Here is an 8,181-nt window from a genome sequence, read left to right as displayed (position 1 = left end):
ATCCAAACTCCACAAAACAAATCCCTGTACTAAAAAGGGTGCAGCACAGAAAGATGAAGCTTTTTTTGCCTCGTTTGTGCTTAAAAAATAACAATCTTGAAATCAGAAGGCTGCAGGTTCCCCACCCCTGGGAGTGAGGGCTTCGAGTGTACCAGTCTCCAGAAAAGAGTGGCCCTGGTACCTGAAATCGCCCTTCCAGACTGATGAAGGAGTGCAAGGGGAGAGCTAGAGTACAGCCCCCAAACTCACAAAATAATTATAATAATCAGCCACTGTCTCCTCATTTGCTTCTCTGTAACTGCTACTCTGGAGGTACACACTGGTGGTTGTAAGGATTCTTAACTTTCCTCTGTAGATAACATCACATTTGGAACCCTAAAGGTAGTTTCTGAGATATTTTCCGGCCCCACATTCAGCCAGATTGGCTAACCGGCTAGGCCAGTGTCCGTACCCAGAAACCCACTCAAGTGTAATCGTGACCCAGAAGCTGAGGCAACACGGAAGGACGATGTCCACACCCTTATAAGTTTGCCCCAGACTTAGCCAATTAGTGATGTCATTACTTAATCCCCTGCCTGTCGAACTACCCTTAAATACCCCGTCTCCCCAGGTCTCAGGGAAGCTGCTTTAAGAATTTCCTCCTCCCCCCTTAGCACTGTGCGGAATCAGCTCCTTCTCTGCTGCGACCCTGCTGCCTCTGGGTACTGGTTTCCTCTTGAGCAGCAGGCAGGGAACCTGGCTGGGCAGCAACTGCACACAGTGCCTGCGTAAGAGGAGGGTGCTGCAGGTGTGAAGGGTACAAAGGGACCAATCTTATTAGGGCCTCCTATGGAAGCTAAGAGAGATAAGAACACACTAGCCCGTCTTGGTGGCTCACGCCTGTAATCCTAGCACTCTGGGAGGCTGAGGTGGGTGGATTGCCTGAGCTCAGGAGTTCTAGACCAGCCTGTGCAAGATAGAGACCCCATCTCCAAAAATAGCTGGGTGCCTGTAGTCCCAGCTACTGGAGAGGCTGAGGCAAGTGAATCAATCACTTGAGCCCAGGAGTTTGGTGTTGCTCTAAGCTATGATGCCACTGCACTCTACCAAAGGCGACAAAGTCAGACTGTCTCAAAACAAACAAACAAACAAACGAACAACAACAACAACAAAAAAACACACCAGTGAGCTAGGACTAAGAAGCGTGGAGAGTTTGGTGAGAAGTGGGACCTTTCTTTTTATTTATTTATTTATTATTATTATTTTTTTTTTAGAGACTGAGTCTTACTTTGTTGCCCTCGGTAGAGTGCTGTAACGTCACAGCTCACAGCAACCTCCAACTCCTGGACTTAGGCGATTCTCTTGCCTCAGCCTCCTGGATAGCTGGGATTACAGGCACCCACCACAACGCCCAGCTATTTTTTGTTGCAATTTGGCTAGGGCCGGGTTCGAACTTGCCACCCTGGGTATATGGGGCCAGCATCCTACCCACTGAGCCACAGGTACTGCCCAGAAGTGGGACCTTTTTGGTATATCTATTTTCCCACTGCTGACATAGTTCCTAAATTCCAGGTCTTTCCCTTTGGTAAATGACCCCTATTAAATGGATGTTAGTGGCTTCGGGTGCTGTCTGCTTAATAAAGAGGTAAACTGTTCCTTCCATCTTCAGGCATTATTTCTCTTTCTGAGGAAATACAAATTTGTCATAGAGCTGCATCTTCCCAGGGCCCTTGGATGCAAAGTGCATTGTCATGGCCACAGCTGCTGCTTTATGTGATTTTTCTGCTTAGATCGGGGAAATTGGGTGGATTAAATTAGCCACAGGAGGGCTCCATTGCAGTTTCTGGAGAAAAAAAAAAATCTGCAGTTGTACTCTCCACCACCCCCCCCAGCCACACACACACACACCCCCCACCCCCGCACACAATCAGTCATCATCTCTGCAGTTTTCAGTGAATCACACCAGCTTATAAATGGGAACTAGGAAGCCAGCATGTGTAGCTCATCCATTTTAAAACTCCTAAGGAATTTTCTGAAAGTCATGAGTATATTTCTGTGGGAAATAGCCCAAAAATGAGACTTGAGATGATAAGCCTCGATTTAGCTATTTCATTTTTATCTTAAGCATTTAAAGATTCACAGCAACAGCTTATATTCAGGATATGCAATTACGGGTATCTAAGCATGAAAAATACCTTTACGGCTTTATATCATCCACTATTGTTCTCCCTGCCAACCAAAAAGGCTTTTTGTATGAACTAGTCTGATGGGCCAGATTGTTGGGGTACTAGCCCCCACACAACCCATGGGTACCCCCAGTGCTTGAAGGTAATGAGAGAATAAAAGATATATAGACAAAAAACAAAGTAGGAGTTAAAAAGAGTGGGACTAGGGGACCATCACAGCCCAGCATGAAGAACAGAACAGCGAAGGCCCTTTGTTCTGGTGAATTCTGTATTTATTACATACTTACCTCCAAATTAGCAAATGAATAGTCACAAAAATAGCACTATGCATCATCAATCTCACAGTACTTACAATTTCAGCTAAACTACTTTTTAACTAACTTTCGTAAGTATTTAACTTCACTCTAAGCTATTTATAAACTAAGGAAATGTGATGCAGTTCATAGATCAAAGAATACAACTTGGAAGCAGGATGTGAGAGCCAACAGCAGGATTGACCATGCACATCATTTCCAATGGAGGCAATTAAGTCTCCAGATCCCTGCAGGCAGGCAGACAGACTGAAGGAGCCATACCCTTATCAGGAGCAGGGTAGAAAGAGGTTGTTGCTCTTTTACAGAGAGCCTGTTGCACATATTGTTCCCAACACATCTAGCAAGAGCTCATTGCCTCCAGAGACCATTGTACAGGCTCTCTATAGGCGAAAGGCCAAGCCTCAGCAAGACATTTCTTGTCCTCATTCCAAGGCCTGTGCTGTTGTCCAGCAGACTTTTGGGGCTCCCAATACGCATTGTGGTCTCTCTGCATACATACTCTCTTCAGTATCCACATTTTCTGTCTTTCCTATATCCCATTTCTCACAAGCTACATCCTCTAATTTTTTATTAATAGAAACATTTAGGCTCAGTGCCTGTAACACACTTGTTATAGCACCAGCCACATGCACAGAGGCTGGCCGGTTCGAGCCTGGCCCAGGCCAGCTAAACAGCAATGACAACTGCAACAAGAAAATAGCCGGGCATTGTGGCAGGTGCCTGTAGTCTCAGGTACTTGGGAGGCTGAGGCAAGAGAATTGCTGAAGCCCAAGAGTTTGAGATTGCTGTGAGCTCTGACACCACAGCATTCTACCAAGGGTCACATAGTAAGACACTGTCTTAAAAAAAAAAAAAAACAGAAACATTTCTTTTATTATTATTATTATTATTAAATCATAGCTGTGTACATTAATGCGATCATGGGACACCATACACTGGTTTTATACACAGTTTGACACATTTTCATCACACTGGTTGACAAAGCCTTCCTGGCATTTTCTTAGTTATTGTGTTAAGACAATTACATTCTACATTTACTAAGTTTCACATGTACCCTTGTAATATGCACTGCAGGTGTAATCCCACCAATCACCCTCCCTCCGCCCATCCTTTCCCCTCCCTCTCCTCCCTCTCCCCCTTCAAGAAAGATGGAGACTTTACCTCTTTCATGTTTACATGGATGGAGCTGGAACATATTCTTCTTAGTAAAGTATCTCGAGAATGAAAGAAAAAGTATCCAATGTACTCAGCTCTGCTATGAAACTGATTTATGGCTTTCGTATGAAAGCTATAACCCAGTTATAACCTAAGAAACATTTCATAAAAAATCCAAATTATGTGCATACTTAGAAAGGGTTGCCTCTTCTGCCTACTCCTCTGGCCTCGTCCTCCCACATTTCCACCCACACCAGATGCTGCCTGTCTCTGCATCCATAACAGAGTTTCCTAAGATATGGCTGCAGGATCAATCTTGTCAGCACCTCCCTGTGAATCTCCTGGTGTGGCATTTCATGGGCTTTCCTTTCCTTTCTTCTTTTTTTTTCTTCTTGAGACAGAGTCTTCTTTTGTTGCCCTCAGTAGAGTGGTGTGCTATCGTAGCTCACAGCAACCTCAAACCCTTGGGCTCAAGTGATTCTGTTGCCTCTGCCTCCCAAGTAGCTGGGACTATAGTCGCCCTGCATGACGCCCAGCTATTTTTAGCGATGGAGTCTGCTGTTGCTCAGGCTGGCTTTTCTTTTCTTGAGATAGCGTCTCACTCTATTACCTAGGCTGAAGTGTGGTGGTGTCATCACAACTCGCTGCAGCCTCAAACTTCTCCTCAAGCTGGCTCAAGCTGTTCTCCTGCCTCAGCCTCAATTTGTGTAAATGGGACCACAAATGCATAGCACCACGCTAATTTTTTGTTTGTTTGTTTGTTTTTGTAGAAATAGAGTCTCACTACTACCCAGGTCTCAAACTCCTGACTTCAAGCCATCCCCCTACTTCAGCCTCCCAAAGTGCTAGGATTATAGGTGTGAGCCACAGCACCAGACCTCATGTGCTTTTTTTTTTTTTGTGGAGACAGAGTCTCACTTTACCACCCTCCGTGGAGTGCCATGACATCACACGGCTCACAGCAACCTCCAGCTCTTGGCTTTAGGTGATGCTTTTGCCTCAGCCTCCGGAGCAGCTGAGACTACAGGCGCCCGCCACAACACCTGGCTATTTTTTTGTTGTTGTTGCAGTTTGGCCGGGGCCGGGTTTGAACCTGCTACCCTCGGTATATGGGGCCAGCGCCCTACTCATTGAGCCACAGGTGCCACCCATGTGCTTTTTTTTTTTAGAGACAGAGTCTCACTTTGTCGCCCTCGGTAGAGTGCTGTGGCATCACAGCTCCCAGCAACCTCCAACTCTTGGACTTAGGCGATTCTCTTGCCTCAGCCTCCCAAGTATCTGGGACTACAGGCGCTGGCTACAATGCCTAGCTAGTTGCAATTTGGCCGGGGCCAGGTTCGAACCTGCCACTCTTGGTATATAGGGCTGGCGCCCTAAACACTGAGCCACAGGAGATGCTCCCCCCCCTTTTTTAACACCTGAAACAGTTGCTGCTCTTTATAGGGACCTAGTGGGATTTCAAAATTTTCTATTAAAAACAAACAAAAAGCCTGAAAAGAGAATACAAAATTTGAGACCCTGTCTATTCTGAGAAATTGTGAGAAACACATGGAAAATAATCTATTATTCTATGTCTGATGCTTTTGGAATTTCCTGTTGTTAAAGCAATCCCCAGGGGCGGTGCCTGTGGCTCAGCGGGTAGGGCACCGGCCCCATATGCCGAGGGTGGCGGGTTCAAACCCAGCCCCGGTCAAACTGCAACAAAAAAATAGCGGGGCGTTGTGGCGGGCGCCTGTAGTCCCAGCTGCTCGGGAGGCTGAGGCAAGAGAATCGCATAAGCCCAGGAGTTAGAGGTTGCTGTGAGCCGTGTGACGCCACGGCACTCTACCGAGGGCGATAAGGTGAGACTCTGTCTCTACAAAAAAAAAAAAAATAAATAAAAAAAAATAAAGCAATCCCCAGAAAAGTGTTTTTCAATCTTCTTTATCTCACAACACACTTCAACCTATCGTTAAACTTCCAAGGTACACTTAAATTATGCTGATCAAAAAAAGGGAAAAAAGAATATACTTACTGTGCTTTGAACTTCTTTTGAAAATAATTCAGTGAATGATCTTTAAAATTTTTCACAGAGCACCTAAGATCCTCTCATGGCACACCAGTGTGCCCTGACATCCTGGTTAAAAATCACCACCTTAGAGAAATTATTATACAATGGCAGGGCCAGACCAGGAGCCTTTGACACTCAAGAGATTTGAAGTTCTATCTCACTCTGTCTCCACTTTCCATGATTGCACTTGTTTGGCTTGTTTCTTTTTGATTTAGGTAAAAAGTAGTGATCTGAGAGTCACAGTTAGAAATACCGTCTCTGAATTAGAAGTGCCATAACCAGAATTACACTTTGAAACTCTGGAGCTTACCATGTCCATACCAAACCTGCAGGCAACAATATTCACCCCAGTCTCATTATTGTTCTTCTTCTCTACTATGGGAGCAAATACACAACACCTAACATGTTAAATAAACGTGCTGCAAATAAAACCAAATTCTGGATGGTAAGTTGCTTTTCAGACCATAAGAGGGAGCTGTTTGAACTCTTGTTAACTGTAAGGAAACAACTGAAAAAGAAATTTGGCAATCATCATGTTGGCCAGATGGACACCTATTTATACGATACTGACTCTGGAATTCCATTTATTTTTAAGCTACAAGAATTTTAATTTTTCTTATCTGCAATGTAATTTGCATTTTAAATAGCCTTATTGAAGTCAGAGAATTGTTTTTGCCTTGAAATCTAATTTTAAGTCTCACTTAACTAGTTTGGAAAAGTGACAAAGAGATGAAAACTCCTTTCAAACTAAATCTATTTCCTAAATACTTAGTAATAAACAGCCACACAGAGAAATAAGCTTTTCTTTAAAATAAATTACTGTTTCTTTCAATAACTTACGAGATTTTAGTATTTAAATGTGTTTAAAAGGAAGTGCACAAATTATGACTTGAGAAATCACTTCTTAAGAACACTGATGTTGGGTGGCGCCTGTGGCTCAAGGAGTAGGGCGCCGGTCCCATATGTCGGAGGTGGCGGGTTCAAACCCAGCCCCGGCTAAAAACCACACCCACACACACAAAAAAAGAACACTGAAGTCTAATTCTGGACATATTTGTACAACAGTTTTATGGTAGCTACACTGGCTGTCCCTTCTGGTCACCCTGAAAATGCAGTTCAATCATCTGAAAAAGCTGACCCAGGGGCAGAAACATGTTTTTGCACAGAGGGGCCAGTAAAAGTGGGAGTTTAGTGACTGACAGTAATACCAGCCATGACCTTCACAGCCTAAGTATGCAGGCCATGCACCATGCTTAAAGCACTTCCCATGGACTAGCTCAGTAATACCTTGCAACCTTTCAAGCAGTTGCTACTGCTATTGTTTTCATTTTAGAGATGAGAAAACAGTAAAGTTTAAGTGACTTACACAAATTCACAGAGGTATTAAGTGGAGCAGGGACAGGATTTGAACCCCCCTCTTGGGTGTATCTCCCTAAATGTAATTCTTCTTTCACGGTTGGCAAATCTGACTGTGGGTGAAATGCTTCTCTCCCTAAAAGGGTGAAATCTTTACATCTTTATCCTTATTTTGAAAATCAGGATTCAGCAAAGATTCTCTTCTCAAGAAATATTTTGTCCTAAGAAGTGAGAGGAAAGCTTTTGTAGTGGTAAATGGAAGCTATATCAAGAAGGACTGTCAGCAAATAGGAAATGTGGTAAAGACAGTGGCTTTCTGCTGACTCACTGGTGTGCAGTCAAGACTTATGGGAATGTAGACAAACTTATCTGAATCCTGAACCGACGTCATTTACAAAAGAGAATGCACCAAAATGTTCCAAGATGGATGACTTTTTAAAAATTCCTAAATTTTGCTATAGTGGTTTTAGAAGCTGTGCTTTGAGTAAATACTCAAACATGTCCTATGAACAGAAACCTAAATATCATCTTCCTTGCTCAGGGTGGGGCTGTGGCCCATCTGTTACAGAGAAAATAGGGGGTTTCAGAACCCTAATGATTGTCTCTTATCTTCCTGCATCTCCCTCTTTTCCCTACCCTCACCTCTATTCGTAACTGGGATCTTTAAATACTGAAAAGCATTACTGATGTTTTTAAATGCTTATCACATTGGGTTCAAACATTTGAATTTTAGAGGGACATATACATCCAAATCATAGCAGCAATACAGTAAATACTCAACAAATGTTAGCAACTATCGTTATTACGTTTTGATGTGTTCTCCATGTCTAAAATTAGGGATGATACTAGCTATTATTGCCACACTATTGCAGTAGAATTGCTGGAAAAGTGTGTGTCTTAGGAACTCTTTCTTCATTTTAAAGGATTATAGAGGTCTGAAGATACAGCACCTTGTCCTAACAACACTGATGATAGGTTTCTGAAAGGTCCCCAGAAAGAAATTAACAGAGGTTTTAGCATATAGCATTCTTCTCAACATCCTGACCACGTACACTTGTGACTGAACTCATAAATTTATTCTAAGATGATGAGTCCAGGAAGAGTAAGTGTTTTGGCCAAAGTCAAGCCACCCTGTGGTATA

The sequence above is a fragment of the Nycticebus coucang genome, chromosome 1 (genome assembly GCF_027406575.1).
Source record: "Nycticebus coucang isolate mNycCou1 chromosome 1, mNycCou1.pri, whole genome shotgun sequence".
NCBI lineage: Eukaryota > Metazoa > Chordata > Mammalia > Primates > Lorisidae > Nycticebus > Nycticebus coucang.
This window is presented reverse-complemented; position numbering follows the sequence as displayed.